Below are 17,900 nucleotides of genomic sequence, written 5' to 3'. Positions count from 1 at the left end.
ATCTCACTGAAGCGTGACTCACAGGATTAGAGCTAACAGGGGAACGAAAGTTCCTCCAAAGGAACTTGTACACTCATACACAGCAACGCTTAGCAATGATGTAAAATTAAACAGTTTTTGCACCCAGCGTACTTCCTCTGAACCTGCGCCTGATTCCGTCTCCACTCGTGTTAATTCCACACCACTCCTTTGAAATAACTCTTGATTTATACCAGCATGAGATCAGACTCAGAACTCTGTATCTAGTTACAACAAGTGTAAAAAATGTAACAGTATCAACTAATGACTCGTCAAGAGCTTTGACAAGCCCAAATGTGTTTTGCTTACTTTATAGGTGTGAGACCGGCTTAAACGTCAGTATTTTCTATATCATCACTGCCACTGCCACATGTTGAAGCTCTACTTTATTTCTCATATTAAATAATTTTGTTTGCACCAGTAAGCAAAATGCTATGACTGTGTGTAAACGATGGGGAAGCAAGAGGTCAACAGCAAATACTAGTATTGCTTCAGTGTGGTGCTAATGTAACATTTTTTTTCTTGTGTATATGTGTGTGTGTGTATATACATGCAGACATATATGGAAAAACTGCCCTAAAGAACAAGCTGCTGAATTTTTCTGGCATGTGTCACAACGTTTAAGGTTTAGAATGGCAATGAACTCTGTTGAAAAAGCCTTTCCGAGCACACAAGAGTATTGCCATTTGCCCGCTAGGCACAGATTGCAGAGGGAGCTGAAACTGCGCCCGCTGAACTGCCAGGATCCGCGCTCCTGTAGCTTGGCATGGCTGCAGAAGGCATAGAGTTCAGAGCGAAATCCTCCTCCCCTGATCTCTGGCTGGACCAGGAAAGGGGTTGAGGACTCGGAAAAGGTGACGGGTGTGAAGTCACAGGTGCCAAAATTATGCGAGGCTTCCGCAGTTTCACTGATCCAACACAATGACTGTCTTGGAATTACTTTGAAGAGCGCAGATCCAAATCAGTCCTGAAGACAGTCGAGATGGGTTACAATAAGCAAAACCCATGAATTGTATGATCCCAGTCTCCGTTGAGAGCATGCCCTGCCACAGCGAGCCGCGCCTCACCAGTCACAGCACAGGGAGACACAAACCAAGACCCGGCCTTGGACATCAGCAAATACAAATTTCTCTTCCTGCACCGTCAATCCTGCATGCTTTGGGTTTTGGCCACTGAACGTCGTATTTCATCCTTCCATGTGAAAAAAAAACCCAACCCCCCAACAAGACCATCATTTTTTGAGCTATATATGGGATTGGGAAACACAAACACGTGTATTTCCATCCATAAATGGGTAGCTCAAGAACTGAAAAGCCACATCAGTGGTGACAGGTGGAATGTCAGTGTTTTAACGTAAAGAATACATCACATGTGTATGTTCGAGTCACACCGACATGGATGTTCTAGGTCATGCATGCTCTTCAACCTTGTGAAACTTGGCTATGGGGACTGCGCAAAACCGAAGCATCCTGCAGCTTCAAAAGCAGAGCATGCGCTTCACTTACTGTTTGCGCTGACCCACACGCCAGCAGTGCCTGTGTGGTTGCTCTCCATTTCATGGTATTCTGCAGATATATTTTAAACCACTGCATAGCTGGACCATCAAAAGACTGTCCTGTGGGAAAGCTTTCTGACAAATATCAATCTGAGATCAGGTCTAAGCAGTTCCTACCCAAAAGCTTATTGGGGCATTGGCCAAACAGAAAAAAAAAAAAAAAAAAAAAAGGAGAGAAAAAAGCATAATTTGGTTTTGTATTGTACTGTATTTAGAAACTGTATTATGCCTCACATTTTTTATACATTAAGCATATTGCCCTAGCAGGGCAAATACACCTGTCAAAACTTGCAAGCTTTCTTAGCTATACCTCAGTTTCAGAGTGGTGAACACAGAAATCACATCATTTAAATAAATGCCATGTTACATGACAGCTTTGTTTATGCTACATGATAATCTGAGAAGCATGGGTTGTCAGTGGAGGCAGGAAGGGGCCCAAGGCACTTCTATTTTACTTGAGCATCAGTAAGACTGAAAAGAGAAGGAGTGAGCATTAGGTCACTACTGAGCAGTTCTGAAGGAGCTTTTTCTTCTGGGAGAATTTATATTTAGTTTCATAAATAAAACCAGTCCATCGGACTGAGAGAGACAGCCTTCCCTAGAAACATTACTAAAAATAAGTTAATGTATATATAGATATATTCCTCCTTTTTAAAAAAATAATTAATTGGATGCTAGTTGGACATTGCTGAGGTAGATATACCATAGAAACTCTACAGCATTGCCTTGAAATATTCATATTACATGTAGAAATTTTAATTTTTCATCCTTTTAACTCAGAGCTCAGCTCTAGAACTTTTACAATTATCTTTTTCTTCTCATGCTTTATTTGTACATTCTGTGTTGCCTTTAATTAAGACCTCCCTAGACTACTTATTTATTTTTGAAGAATGAAACATGCTTGCTAAATGAATTTTCCCAGGCTTTTGCAGGTTTTAAATCTATTAGAAGATGTCACTGCAGTGGAGGCTGAAATTTGTTCTAATCTCAATGGGAAAATATTCTGCTCTTAAAACACCAGTTTTAAAACCTCCACTGTTTTTAGTGGAATTCTTTAAGTCTTAGTTATGCCAGTCCAGAAAGAGAATTTGGCCTAAAATGAAGTTTATTCCCCCCCTACATTAGCTGCAGATAATTTCTGAGATAATTAAACACCCCAAACTATAATCTCTGTAGTATCATTTAATCACTTTCGAAGTATTACCGAACCATTGCTGTAAGCAGGACGGTCAATCTGCTACCTTTTAAAATAATGTCACATACATTTTAATGTCAATTACACAACCCTGAATTTATACAATTATTGACTGCATAGTGAATTACATTCATTTGGATACGGCTCCTATAATAGCAGTTTTGACAAACAGTTTCCATCAAGAGCTGCTGAATCGTATGTTTGTGTACCAAGCCCTTTAAAGCACGGCAGCAGCACGCAGGCACTTACAGAGGCGACACAACAGGCTCTGCGGGGCATGCGCTGTCACTGAAAGTAAACCCCAGCGCTATAAAAACCGGCTGCTTGACAAAACCGCAATAACTAACCTAGCAGGGAAAGGAAAAATTTCCAGCCTCTCTCCCTCTGTGGAACCTTGTCACTCGCCCGTCACTCTCAGTTACCTTTCTTTAAATTTGTATTTCTCTACCATTACGCTGCTGAATCATTCAGCTTTACATTATTCCAACCTAAACACCAAAACAACACATTGATCTTTTTTTCGGAAACAAGACATCCTTTTAGAATGAATGAAACTTCAGTTGGCATGTACAGCCAAGTTCAACTTGTGATGTTTTAAACCTAATTTGTATTCTCGTATTGACAAGGTGACCACCAAGATATCTATCAGAATGAAAAAAAATTAAAAAAAAAAAAAAAGAAAAAAAAAGAAAAAAAGATTCCTGCTCTGAAGAGTTTCCAGTCTGAGAAGCAAGGCTGGTAAGCAAGTAAATAGGTTTGTATAAATAAAATGTGGACACTCTACTGATATAGTTAGGAAAAGTTATGAAGAAAGGTAAGAACAGATGCTGCTTCGAAAACCAGATGGTATGCAGGGAAAAGCTCTGGTTAGCCTACAGATCGACATCATTTGAACTGCAACTTAAAAATGTGGAAAAAACCTGGGAACATGCTTGTTACTGGTTCCTTTTAGAACCATTTTGGTATAAAAGGTATACTTAATGGTTATCCGGGCATTGCCTGCTTTTTTGCCTTCTTTTCCTAGAGGAAATAAATCCAGGTAAAAAAAAAAATAATAAAAATTTAAGACCTTCAATTTAATGTTTTTGAAGAAAAACTTTCCTTTTTTTTAAGGAAACAAAATTAACTGTAACTCTCAACTTGCCAAACTTCTACTTGCACCAAGCTTTTACTCCTCTTTGCTGCTTACTGTCCTCCAGCCTCTCCCCCGCCCCCGCTGCCCGCTGAGTCCCACTCATTAGAGTTATGACTGAGGTATCTACGGGTGACCTACGGAGGCTGCTTGTAGCCAACCAATCTAGCACAACTTGGATTTTTATGCCAACAAAAACTTAGAAGGCTTCATTCTTTGTCCATAAAAATACAAATCTGATGCAATAGCTGCTACTCGGCAGCAGCAGGGGTGGGAGCAGAGGGTGCAGGAGGGAACAAAGCTGCTCGGGAGCAGACGCACGCTCAGGACAGGTTTTTCTGCTCAATGCGCTTGTCAAACCCAACCTTTGAGCCCCAAGTATTTTACTCATTCAGTCTCTTCTTTTTCTGATTTTTATTTCTTAAATGCCTGTACATTTTGCACGTTCAGGCTGAAATTGGAAGAGTGGCGCTTTCCCCCTGGAGCTCTAACCTTCCACTGAGGTCTCCAGCTCCCTCGTAGCCAAAGCCAGGAACACATCAGTGCTCCCAGTCCCCGAGAAGAGGAGGGCTGGCACTCCCCGCCAAATTCTTGGATTTCAGCAAAGGCGGTGCTCCAGCCCCAGCCCATCCCTAGCCATCTGGCTTGGCCATGAAGAACAAAAACTGATTTCTCTTTATCATCAATTTCTAACGTATTTTAATTTCTGTGTCCATTTCTCTAAGCCATTTCAGACCACAGCTTCACACGCTCTCACCCTCTAGACCAGTGCAAGGACTACTCCAGAAGCCAATGCACAACACACAACCCATATGAACATCTAACCTGCTTTACTTTCTTCCTCCAAACATCTGCTCTGCTTGCACAGGCAAGGACTGCTTTATGGTGTTCGCATTCTACTTTTCATAACAAAACAACTGTGCCTTAAGTTTTGAAATGTTTAAGCTGCTTAGTGCACCAGGAAATCCAAAACACATCTTCAGGTTTTTTTTTTATATTTGGTTTGGCCAAATATAAAAACGTCAGTGCAAAAAGCAGATACTTGCACTGCATGATGCAACAGAGATTAAAGGAACATGGCATTTTTAGCACTTTACTAACTACAGTATTTAACTTCTCACAAATGGATTTTCATATTTTTGTAGTAATTTACAGTGTGCAATAGGTATTGTAATCTAATCCACTATGATTGCATAATTTTTGACCAACTTGCTGTTGATAAATATATGCAAGTATTAGGTTATTAAATTTTTTACAATTAAATGGCTAAGAAAGCTGTTTATTGCCTTCCGTTATACCCTCTGTTAATAAGATCGTTGTTGCAGATGTTCGCGTATGCTGCATTGATGTTTAATGGTGCATGATGCTCTAGGTGGTTCCCATAACCTTGCTTTGTCTACTATGAGCTGACTCAATTGATATGATAATAGAGAAAAGAGGTCTGAAACAAGCTGGGCTGTACTGGCACAATTTGCATAACCTTTAAATTTGCCATCATTTGATGGCCAACTGCTTCTAAAAATTCTTATTCAGTTGTCAGCAACAATATCCTGTACAAACAGCGTTCTGCAGTTGGACAGGTGGGGAGGGAAGAGAGGGCAGGCATCATTTACTGCACTTTTATATTCTATCAGGAAATGTACTTATTATCGAATTTATAAAGCCAACAATTTGCCATAGAGTTCTGCGGTTTCATTCGTGATCAATTGCTATTAGCCACAATGCGTAGCCTGGCATCTTTTCAGGTTCACAGTACAATATCACAGCGCTGGATTACAAGGGACATAAATATCTGGTTCCATAGGCTCCTCTCTGGATTTTGCTCTGACTGCTGGTCGCCGGGGCAGGCAGAGGAATCGCGGCGGGTTAGGCGGGCGGTGGGGGGCACGGGGCAGCAGGCGACAGCAAACTGGAGCAGCCTGAGCAGCCTCCCAAACTTGAAATCTGATTGTGGAGGACTCCGTGTGTTCTTTTAAAACAAACATTAGTATTATATCATTCAGTAGGCTTAGCCAAAACCCAAATACAAAAATAGTTCGTGTTTACTGTACTCACTAAATCTGCCGTCTGTATATACTCTAAGTCAGGTCTGCTTACTTTACTGACTATTATTCATAACAAAGAAAACAGCTACGGTGAAAGCAAGCCGGCACCTACTTTCATTCTTCCATTCAAATGGGATCAACTACAGAAACGATGTTTTTGTGGGATACAGAGGTTTGGATCTAAACTGTCACTTCTTACTCTCTATCACGCTCAGGTGTGTCAAGGCAAGGTCCTTTGTGTGTGAGAATGCGCACAGCCTCCTCTCCAGATACTGCCTTTAAACAATTTCCACTTTGCTTTATCTGTAAAAACTACTGCGGACATCACGGAGTCAAACAGATCATAAAATCTCACAATTCCACTTTCAGACAATTAACCATTTCCGAGAACTCCAATTCACTCCCCTCTCCCCACACAGCGCTAACTCTAGATGGTTTGTTGTGTTACACAAAATGATCCTAAATCCCCAATTCCAGGCAAAACAGGACCCGTCCAGAACTCCTTTCTGCTCACTTTTTCCACCAGCCAGCATCTCTGCCCTGTCCCCCCCGGGGCTAAGGATCTGCCCTCCATTCTGCCACCTACCTCCCAATACTTCTATTGCCTGCAACTGGACGCTACAGCAGAGAAACTTCTAATCCAAGGGTCAGTTCCTGCAGTTAATTTTCACCCAGGGTCACCATACATACCCACATTTTACTCTCCTTCCATTCTGTGCAATTATTTTACAATGCCTATTTGAGCAGGTGAAGATTAAAGGCTTGAAAACCTAAGTTCCATCATTTACGGCCAAAGCATGACACGGATAGCTACAATTTAAACTTTTCTACAATGTTCATTCAACTGTAATCACAAGATGGGAAATAAAATGTCTAAATTAAAGATGAGAGGCTACCAGAGTCTGTAGGGCACCTTCTGAGGAGAGATTCTGCTGTTCAAACTTGTCTGTGATGGTTTGTTATGAAGTGAACTGCTGCCTCTTAAAAAAAGGCAACACTGCAAAAATAACGGAAAAAAGACCTTCTACAGAAGATGTTCTGCCTAGGTGCCAGTGGTCAAAGGGTCCAGTTCTTTATGCACCTCGTTTGTAACAGACAACAAAGAAGATACCTTCAGGTAAAATGTGTTATCAAATCTTTCAGCATACGTGAATTTTGCTTTTTGTATAACCCCCAGGTCGACTACAAAAACTGAACTGGAAACCGCAGACAAGGTACAACAGACAAAAAGACACACGGATCAGTATAAACCATTAATATTCATGAATGTCTTAAGTTCTCCATGGCCATAATCGATATCCAATGAAGTTAATGAGATCTTTCCATTGATTTAAAAAGACACTGGGTTAAGCCTCAGAGAAAATAATATCACGTTCTAGGCGAGCACTCCAGCTGGTAACATGTACTTTGATAAGTTGCTACCCTCCCATCCAGAATTTCAACCGTGAACAAAAGACTTCTTATTTAAAATTGGTTTTGCAAAATGAGCAATACACCATTAGAAAACTCAATACGGAGCATTTAATATCTTGAATTGAAGAGCAGTCATGGCCACAGTAGTTACTTGCGATGTTAACGCCAATATGAGACCCATAAATAAGGCAATCATTATTTATTTAAAAAGGAAATGAAAAAAAGGGGAAAAAAAAAGCCTTAATGTGTCATCCTCCCAAAAGGTTGAGATTTTGTTTTGTTTTAACTTTGAGCCCTTAGAAAGCAGTGCTTCAAACTCTTATGTCTTCTAACACATCTAAGCCCATCCAATAGATTTAATCACTGATAACTAGAGTTATAAGTTCAAACTGGCCTTGACCTTGGGCAGTATGACATTATCTGAAAACCATTAATGGTCTGAAACTAAAGGAAAAGCTCATTAATAAAAGCAAAACCATACAAAGGTACAAAGGCAAAAAAAAAAAAGGGGGGGGGGGGGAGAAAAATAAGGAAGTTTTATTAAAAGTATTGATCATGACCTAGGGCACTACAGACATTGATCTTCCCACATCTCCACAGGAAAAAAAGTGTTAAGCCAACAAATTATTGATCCATTATGAAACCTGCTGAACAAGCCATACATTTAATTTCTTACCATGAAAAAAATCATCACACCAAATTAGGGTAAAGAGAAAATATATTTCTTAAAAATGATTGGTAAAAAAATTACTATCTGATTAATTTCATAAAATAACCACCCTGTTAGTACGATTTGAACCTAAGGGTTGGAGGTAAGAAGCCTACGCACTGTGACCCTTTAACGCATGGGTTTCAGACTGCAACTCATTAAAGTATATGCTTTGAAGGAGAGCTGGGTAGCGCCCAGTACTGAATATTGCAACAACACAGAACGCATGCACGGACAGGGACAATGCTGAACTTGAAACTTAAAAGCATAAATGTAATGAGAAGTTTACAGGATAATTATTTTATTTGAAACAGAACATTGTGGGTTTGGATTTTCATCGGTTGGTTCAAAAAGTCAGAAAGATACGTTTAGACCGACTTAACATCGTAGCTGCAAAACCAGTTGCTGAAAAACTAACAGCCACCAGAATGTCACGTTCAGCGTACGTGGAGAGGGGTAGGTGTCATTTTCAGAAAACAGGGGATCACCTTGACAGAGCTGCATGGGAGAAGCACAGGCTGAATCTGGAAGGCTGTCATCAGCTCCAGTGCTCCCCAGTTACTGAACGACCCATCCTGCTCTCTCACCATTCTTTTAATATAGTTTATGGTAAAATTGGTGGTTTTCAGCATATGAGATGTCAGAAATCCCTTCCCTCTGATAGCATATTCCTGGCTCTGTCCCCTTATTCCTTGCTCTTTGCTTTGCAGACATAATTCTACAGTATTACAGCTGATCCTGGAGCAAACTTCCCTCCAACTTCGGAACTACGGTCTTTGCTGCTAGATGGAAGTTCAAAATAAAACTGTCATGTTTTATGCCTTGGAGTGAGGATCCACAGCCACTTCAGCCACTGTAGCTTGCAGATACTAGAGCCTCATCCTTGCCTCCTTCTACTGCAAATGCTGTGTCCTCTCCTCCCATGCTGGCACCAGTATGGACCCTGCAATGAGCTGGTCCAGAGCTCAGCCCCTCACCAGGGCAGGTTCCTGCCGCTCTATGTGCACTGCCAAACCGGTTCCCTGTGCCAGCAGAGCAGTGCTGACAGGCTGGGAGAAAAGTAGGGGATGGAAATGCTTGTCCCAAGCAGAGCCAGAGATTCCTGCTTTTTCTATCAGTTCAGAACTGCCAGGGCCCCAAGCCTCAGTCTCTCGTGCTCCGAGGACTACACAGCCTTAGAATGAATACAGTGACTCCTTGTTCCTTCCATGACTGCCCAGAACAGTAGGGGTCTGCCTTGGTAACCAGGAGGCTTAATTACCATAATTTGGTCTTCTCAGGATTGCTGTTAGGTAGTTCTGTTTCTTCATGGCTTGAGCAAACCAAGCAATATTGTGCCGATGTAATTGTTTCTGGACAAACCACCTCACAGCTCAGGTCACCAGTAAAATGGTATCAGCTTCAAAGTATTACAGCCATGCATACAGGAGGCATCAGACATTTATGATAAATTAATTCTGTGTGGATGCTCTAAGTGAGGAATATCATCACAGGGAAGGTCTCCTTTCAAAAAAAAAAAAAAAAAAAAAAAGAAAAAAGAAAAGAACAAAAAACCCCACCCAAAAAAGCTACGGTGTACTAAGGTACTTTCTTTCCTGACGTGATGCCCATTTGGGGTTTAAGGACACCTGAATTGCTATCTTACTGTAAACTCATTCAGTGTTGCTCTCCGGTCTGCAGTGGTTGATGCGGTGGCCTCACTGCGATGCCCTGCCCAGGTCCAGCCCTGCCGCTAGCTGTGCACCCCCGCCGGGGGCACCTCCAGGCTATGGACCCCACCTCCCGGGGGTGCTCGTCATGTGGTGTGTGCCATGTTCTTGTGATGCCTTCAGATTCACTTGGGATAGGAAAACCAAAAGTTGAGCGTGAAGAACTGCAAAAGTGTCTCACATTAACGGGCTATAAAAGTCTTTGTCAGTCAATGTGGAAAAAGGTGCACATGCAAGAAACAATTCTAGCTTTCAATACACGAGAGTGGGCTCTACTAAGTTAATACTAAGTTAATACTAAGTTAATACACACCATAAAGAATATTTGAAATTACAACAGATAATTCCATGAAAATACCGTATCAATCATCAGTGCCAGCCAGAAAAGCAAATAAAATGTTAGGAATTAGTAAGAAAGAAATACAGAACAAAGGAAAAAACAAAATTAAAACACTTTGTAAACTTCTCAAGCATGTGCAAGTTGACCATTCTCGTCCCCCATTCACAAATTGCATAGGAGACCTCCAAAACTGCGCAGGGGAGGGTGGCCCAAGGGCATCGGAATTACAGATCAAACAGAGAACAAGTAAACAGAACAGGAAAAGAGTCTGGAAAACAGACCAGTGAAGGAGAGATAAGCAGGAGTTCTGCAAAATCAGAAGTATCAGTACACGGTGTACGGAATGACGGGGCCCTGGCCGTGCACAGCAGGAGGGAGACAGCCAGTAACATTCCTAAGTGGCTGAATCCAAACAAAGAAGGGGAGGTATTTCTTTATGTAATATACAGTCTGTGACACACTATCACAAGACATTACATACGGTAAACCCCTATTTTTGACTATTAAGCACAAAGACAACACCTCTAGCTCAGAAATTCCCCAGCTACAGCTCACTGGAAGCTAGGAGAGCGTAACACGGGAGTATCACTCCAGATTTGTCCTGGTTTCATCCTGCTCCACAAGCACCCACTGCTGCACCCTGCTCTGACACCAGCTTAGAGACACCTTTGCCCTGCCTCAGCCCTGCCCTGTGCTGCCTCTCCAACATCACGTAATCGCTGCTACCTAAAGCAATGGATGTGTGTATGAAGCGTGACACCTCCGAGGACTCTTTTCAGAATTACGGTACAAAACCTGACTTCTTAAAGCTATGTATTGGTACCTGAGAAAAAAATGTAGCAATTCTTCCCCGTAAGAGGAAATTATAGGCAGTATTAAGGAATGGGATAGGGACCTGTATTAATTGTCCTTCAACAAACATGCATTTTTCATAGCTTAAAGGGGTAATTTTTCCTCAGAATGCCAGAATGGAAATTCATTCTAGCACCTGAAATACAAGCTAGGTTCAATAACAGGCACAGTTTTGCCTTGAAAATTCCTTATTACTAGTGATTATACATGAAAAGGGGATTTCCCAGCCTCACTCTCTCCGTTTGTGGCCTAAACTGGTGCGTTAATGCACTAGACGTGAAAAGACATCCTCTTCTTAAATCAACATGAAATTGCTGAAAACACACACACATCACATACAGACATACATCGATTTACTTATACGTCTATGCATTCTCTGAGATGCAACAGTCGATACACTTTTAAGTGCAGTCGTGATACCAGCATTCAGGAATTAGGTTTTAATAATGTGTTTCAGCTGTCTAATAAAATGCTCAGGCCTCCTCTCCCACACAGCATGAAAACATGAATGGTCTCAGTTACAAAAAGGTATTACCAGCTTTGCTATTCATTAATCCCTATCATCAAATGTTCATTATTAATTTAGGTTTTGTGGCTTCCTAAGTCACAACTAAACTAAAAATAATTCTGTTGGGCTTCCTGGCTCATTTCTTATGCTATTAGGAGACTAAAATTTCAATTTTTCTAAATCCATTTTTGTTTTTTAAACTTTTCTTTCTGTTTCTGAATATAAATGAATAGGAGTGAATGTGTGCAATCCTGTGAAAAATATGAGCATACTATAATATAACCCAACTACTATTTCTCCAGGTCCAAGACATTACTTTTGTTTGTGTAAACACTTAGGAAGGCTGGCTGAGAAAAAGCTAGTCAAAGCTTTCTTGTCTGGAAGGCTAAGCTCGAAAGCTGTAAGGAGAAAGAAAAATAACACTTTTTCTTGCTTCTTAGAGGAGAGCACACAACACTCAGTAACTTGAGAGAAAGAGAAGCTGCAAACAGGCCCACCATAAAATGTCAGCGGTGTCAATAGTAATAAATACTTCCGTGTTTTATAGATAGGCTTACAAGGTAACATGCTGGTCTATGATTGCAGCACAACCTGACAAAGAAAACCTACTGACCTCTGTTTAGAGCCAGTCGTATGCTTGAATATCACTCCTTTTTATTCCCCCCAAAAGTATACAGAGTCACGCCATGATGATTTGAGAACAGCTCTTAAAATCTTTCCAGTTTCCACAATTTTGACAACCCTTCCAAAACAAATGGTTTATAAACTCTGCTTAAAAATTTAAGATCCAACCTACCCTTGCAAAGTAGAAGAAGCTTAATCATTCATAAAAACATACTATTGTTGGTCGTTATTTTCATTTAGGTCAGGTTTTGGTTCTATCCAAACATAAAAACTTTTTATTTATGAACATATCTGCACATATTACCTTAAGCACGGCCATGCTGGGTGCAGCGACACCCGTTTAGCTCGGTATCCTCTTTCAGGTAACAGGTAGAGGCAAACGCCTACTGTCACTCCAACATCAAAAGCTGGGTAGGTAGGCTCTAAAATTCCACAACCTTGCAAGATTTATTGTGACATATTCGTTTGGCTACAGGGCACATGCTGTTTAATTTATGGAACAGATTAAAAAACAAGCAGAAATTCACAAAACTGTTTCACTAAGTACTATGTGGTAGGTGCACTAAGACGTCGTTCAGACGGACCTTTCCAATTTTACCACATTTGCCAGCACTGCTAACTCATCTGTTGAGTTATCTCAGGTAATGTACCCCCAAAACTGAAGAAGATGTAAGTGGTTAGTAAGCCCTAACTGAGGTGGCTTTAATGCTTGACTCCTTAAAAAAAAATAATCATTTTTTAGTGCCATATTCTAACAAATGAGGTTACTACAAATGCATCCTTAACAGAGGTGGTCTTGCAAACACTGGGGGGAAAAAGAATGGAAAATTCTATGTTCACGCCTGAACATGCCAGATTTCATCATTCATAACTTGAAAAATGCTGAAGTGATTTTCTTTAAATTTGGATTGTTTTTCTTTCCTCTATTAAAGCTATAAAACAAGCCAAGTTTAAAGTTTGTAGCTTCAGCTGTTTTTGAATTATGCAAATATTTCAATATAAAAGTATGTTTTTCCATTGCTGAACTGATTTTGCTCAGACTTTCCGAAGATTTCCCTTTGGGCCAAGACCAGTCATAAAATGTATCTGACTAAGAGTAATTTGTTTAAAAATGTTATGAGCAACTCTGTAAAAGGGGTAGCTTTCACAGCATTTGATTCTGACAAATGTTACAGCACACATATAGATATGACATATATGTTCTTGCCAGAGCTTGTGATTTTTGGTGCTTTTCTTAAAAGCTCCAGCTGCTGAACTCAGAGGATTGCATGTGTTCATTAGCTCTCTGCTTTCCCCGCATATGTATTTTTTGTGGTTACAGAAAGAAGTACTGAAACATGAAATGAATGTATCCCATAAGCCCAAGAACCCTCCGTCAAATCCGGAACCTCAGGCCTGGGAAGAGGGGTATGATGGCACAGGGCTGTGGTGGTGGGGCCAGAGTCTTGATCGCCAAGTGATTCCCAGTATGGATGAGGAGCATCCGCGCGAGGAATCAACCCAACACTGTCTGTCAAATATACTTTGCTGGTGAGCAAGTCCGTAGATCCTATTTTCAGTTACCAGTCCCCTTCCCAAAGCATAACCATAACCCTCTGCCCTGAAAGGTTTTGGCACAGGTGTCTTTCACAGGTTACTTTTTCCAAGAAAGTTTCATCAAAATTCAGTCACATGGGGAACCAACGTTAAGAGAAAATGACAACAGTTTTTGTCAATGCTAATTCTTATGGTCACTGAGATGATCCAATGCCTTCAAGTTCTGCTGTAAAAAGATGAAATCTGACATAATTGAAAAATGCACCTCAGGCTGCCCAGAGAGGTGGTGGATGCCCCATCCCAGGAAAAGTTCCAGGCCAGGTGGGACGGGGCTCTGAGCAGCCTGATTCAGTTGAAGATGTCCCTGCTCGTGGCAGAGGGGCTGGACTCGATGGCCTTTAAAGGTCCCTTCCAACCCGAACCATTCCATGATTCTATGACAAGAGGAGGAAAACTTCACAGAACAATCACTTACACATGGTCTGTGCAGCCTTATTAGAAGCTGACAGTTAATCTAGTCAACATTTCATCTGCCACAGCTCCTGTGTGCCAATCCTAACCACTCCTTTCCCTCCCCACGGAACATGCCGATCACGCTCCGCTTGAACTTGAAGTTGCCTCTTCCTTGCAATGATTCCTACTGACAGAGAACAGGAAGGAAGGGGAGAGAAAAGGGGCCTTGGGGCTGGAGGGCTGTGATGGAGGAGATCTGAACAGACAGTAGAAAGACCCAACGTGCTCCATGATAATTAAGAGAGAGAAATTTTTCCTCTGAAAACACCAAGACTTCAGACAGCCAAGGAAAGGGGACTGACAAACAGGCACGGCTTAGGCTGGGATTGCTGACGCGGTTACTGCGTCCCGCCGTGTCTGCGATGCGCTCCAGCCGCAGGGACCTCTGAAGCTGCTTGTCAGTCCGTGCCCGAGTGCCTACGGCTCGTGCCCGTTCAAGGTGAGCCGCCGCTGGCTGGGGGGGCACTGAACCAACACTGCCAACTGCAGCACCCCGTAAGATGACGGAACACCTCTGCAGTATGGCCAGGCCAGATTTTTGGAAGAAGCAGATGTTTTAGCTGTCTCAGTCTAAGCTCTCTCTTGTATGTAAGAGCTATATTGTCAGAACTTTTTGGTCAATCTTGCTTTCCTTTTGGTAAGAAAGCACCTTTCTGTCCTACGCTCTACACCTCAAATACCTGGTGATACTTCCATTCTCTGCAATGTCCAGGAATCAACAACTGTTACCACAGTCTTCTCCAGCTGTATCTGGCCTTCTTCAACCCACCAGTAATTAAAAAAGGAAAAAAAAAAGCACAAAAAAAAGCACCAACTCCACATCTAATTTCCAGCACACATAATCCTGTGCCCTTTCATGAATGAGCTGGCAACCTGCAAACAACCTCTTTTAGCCATCTTATTTCCTCTCCCTCCAGCCAGAGCTGTATCAAAGTGTATCCCCTCATTATCTCTACTACCTGATGCCCCTCCAACCTACACATAACTCACCCAAGAGGCGCACTCCTCCTCCCGCTACCCAGCCCCACAGCAACCTTGTCCCGGACAGCCTGCAGAGGCTCTGGCAGAGGAAGCGGGGCTGTGTTGAGGATGCTCCTGCAGCCTCAGCACTGCCTACCTACCTCATCTGGCCAGGCACGAAGGGAAGGAGGGGGCGGCCACCCGGCTGTGCCTCTGCCCAGGGTGCAGCCCAACCCAAGCCGTTCACTTCTACTGCTGCGGGCCGCAGTAACGGTGCTCCGTGCTGCTGCTGGGGAGCGGAAACCTTTCCAGGGGGAAAATGGGGAAGGGCAGCAGGAACAAAAGGCAGAAAACCCCATAAAGGCCAACTTCACCTTGGAGTCTTTTGCTCCAAGACCTGTAAGCTCCAGCTACACCCGGCACTCTTTCAGACATAAACTAAGACCACTGGAACATGTGATCTGCCCAACAGCCGATGAAGGATGGTTAAAGGCAGCAGCAGAAGACAGAGCAGAGTCCTTTGCCTGGTTACCGATCCCCTCTGGTTGAATCATTACTGACAGAAATGTCTTCCAACTAATAAGCATGTTGTTGTTGTTGTTGTTATTATTATTATTATTAACCTGGACAAAATATAAAGCAGAAGGTACAAACAAGCTGACTTTGCAAATCCTATTTTAATCTAGGCACAAATTCTTCAAGACCATAACGTTTCCTCAGACAGGCAGGATAAACAATTACACACAGCCTGCTTTTTACAAAAATGTATTCCTCTTCCATGCCTTACAGAAAGGAAATGAATTTTATACTGGTAACTACTCCTAAACGCAGTAATTCTTCCCAAGACGAAGAATTTAGAAACTTTTTACACCTTCCACGGCAAGTTCCAAAGCACAACTAGATCTAATTAGTGCTGAAATAAGCGCGTTAGCACTACTCTATGCCATTCTGTGGTATCATCATTTGCTATATTAAGGGACACTTTTTCCTTCTTCCAGTATTATTTTAATGTGAGGAGGTGGGAAAAAGATGATCCACACAAAAAGAAGGAAAAAGGGGGAAAACAATAACAAATTGGTACCTCTTTCGAGAATTGCCCCACAGGCCAAACATTTTTATGTTCTTAATCATTATTAAATGACTTAACATGACACACAGAGCCTGGCGAATGATTGCATCCTGACATGAGAACGAATTACAAATGAAATGAAAGATCAAGCTGTATTAGAGGACTGCCTCTGGGAAATGAAAATCTTTAATTCTCTTTTATTATTGACATTTATTTGGCTGCCATGAATAACAACATAGCAAAGAGATTCAGCTATGCTTGTGCACTGAATAGCTTATCCCACGGCTCAAAACTGCCTTAACATTTATCATGTTTGCTTTTGTAGCTGACACCATTGCATACACTCTCTATCCATCTTGCATTTATCATGCACATAAAGTGCATTCTCTAATTTAAGTTCATTTCAGAGCAAACAAACAGCTAAGATTAGCAAGTGTCAGTCCTCAAATAAGCTCCCAGTTGTAAAAATATCAAAGAAGGGATTAATGGATTTGTTAACAACTCCAGTTTGAAGAATAAAATAAGTACACAGTGAAAATTAAATAAGAGCACAGGAGGGTTACATATAAGATTTAGGTTTACTACCGTTATTACTCGCTCATGTATAAAAACATTTTTATACTGCTATTTTTCAGCCAACTGTACAATACTCCAGTGGAGTGCCTCCATATGGGCCGTTCACGTAACGCAGTAACTTTCTGGAAGCCACACTTCCATCGTTATTCAGTGAGATAAACATACGCAGCTCTCAATGACTGCTTTCTATTTCCTTTTAACCAGTTTGTAGCTACCATAACAGGAGAAGCGGCAAACCATCGGAGGAATCATTCACACTGCTGCTGAGGATGATCTATAGAGCTGTGACATACCTACTTAGCGCCCAGCCCTGAAGCCACAGTCTGAAGCCAATTCTGATTTTTGAGGCAAGTATCGTATGAGTAAGCACCGGTCCCTCAGGTGCAGAGCTTCCTCAACTCCACTTGATTTCCAAAGGAGGAATTCAGCCCTGACTAATAACTTACCTCGCGAAGGAATGAGCGACTGAAATGGCTTGCCACCGCACATGTTTTTAATAGCTTTATTTAGTCTAGAAGCAGAGGTGGACAGAATTAAAGGGACCATCAAAAGGTAGGCAGTCATGTTTATAACGCTTAAATCTGTGCATCGTACATCATCGCTTCAGACAGCCCAAACTACTTGTATCCCTGCTAGAACACCTTTTTCCCACGTACTCCTTTGAGAATAGAAGAGCAGACGGCTGAGAAAAGCTAAAGCGAGAATTTCTGCTCAAAGCAAAAAAGCCTGGAAATGCACTTAGTACTGGATTTCACTTCCTCCTCTTCACAAATGTTTAAATATACTGTGCTGTTGCACAGCTGTTCTCAGCAGGCATAGCGTGTTCCTGTTTGCAGCAAAGATGGCTACACAGATAAAATCTCAAGCCATAAAAATCTGAGTAAAACCAACTGGATCAATATTTGAGATCTATGTTATACAAAAAAAAGAACTTAAGATGTTCAGAACTAAATTCCCAGGCATTCCTGTGCAATAGTCACTTCTTAAATACAGAACCTTAAAACAATTAAAAGCACAACAGATGAGGAACGTGGACTAACATCACAAGGCAAATGCTCCGACTACCACGGAACGGTTAAAATTTGTAAATCCGCAACTTGTAATTGATTAACTGGAATATTTACAGTGAGCGACGATGGAGGTTTG

The 17,900-nt window shown here is 41.7% G+C and overlaps 1 protein-coding gene across 7 annotated transcripts in view; it reads right to left on the bottom strand.

Moving 5' to 3' along the window:
- The window catches only part of ADK (adenosine kinase), a 291,317-nt gene that overhangs the window by 24,024 nt on the left and 249,393 nt on the right, over positions 1 to 17,900 (bottom strand). The window lies entirely within an intron of this gene.

This window comes from Falco rusticolus, chromosome 9, assembly GCF_015220075.1.
Source record: "Falco rusticolus isolate bFalRus1 chromosome 9, bFalRus1.pri, whole genome shotgun sequence".
Taxonomy (NCBI): Eukaryota; Metazoa; Chordata; class Aves; order Falconiformes; family Falconidae; genus Falco; species Falco rusticolus.
The sequence above is the reverse complement of the archived record's forward strand: the minus strand, read 5'-3'. Positions and strand labels throughout refer to the sequence as shown.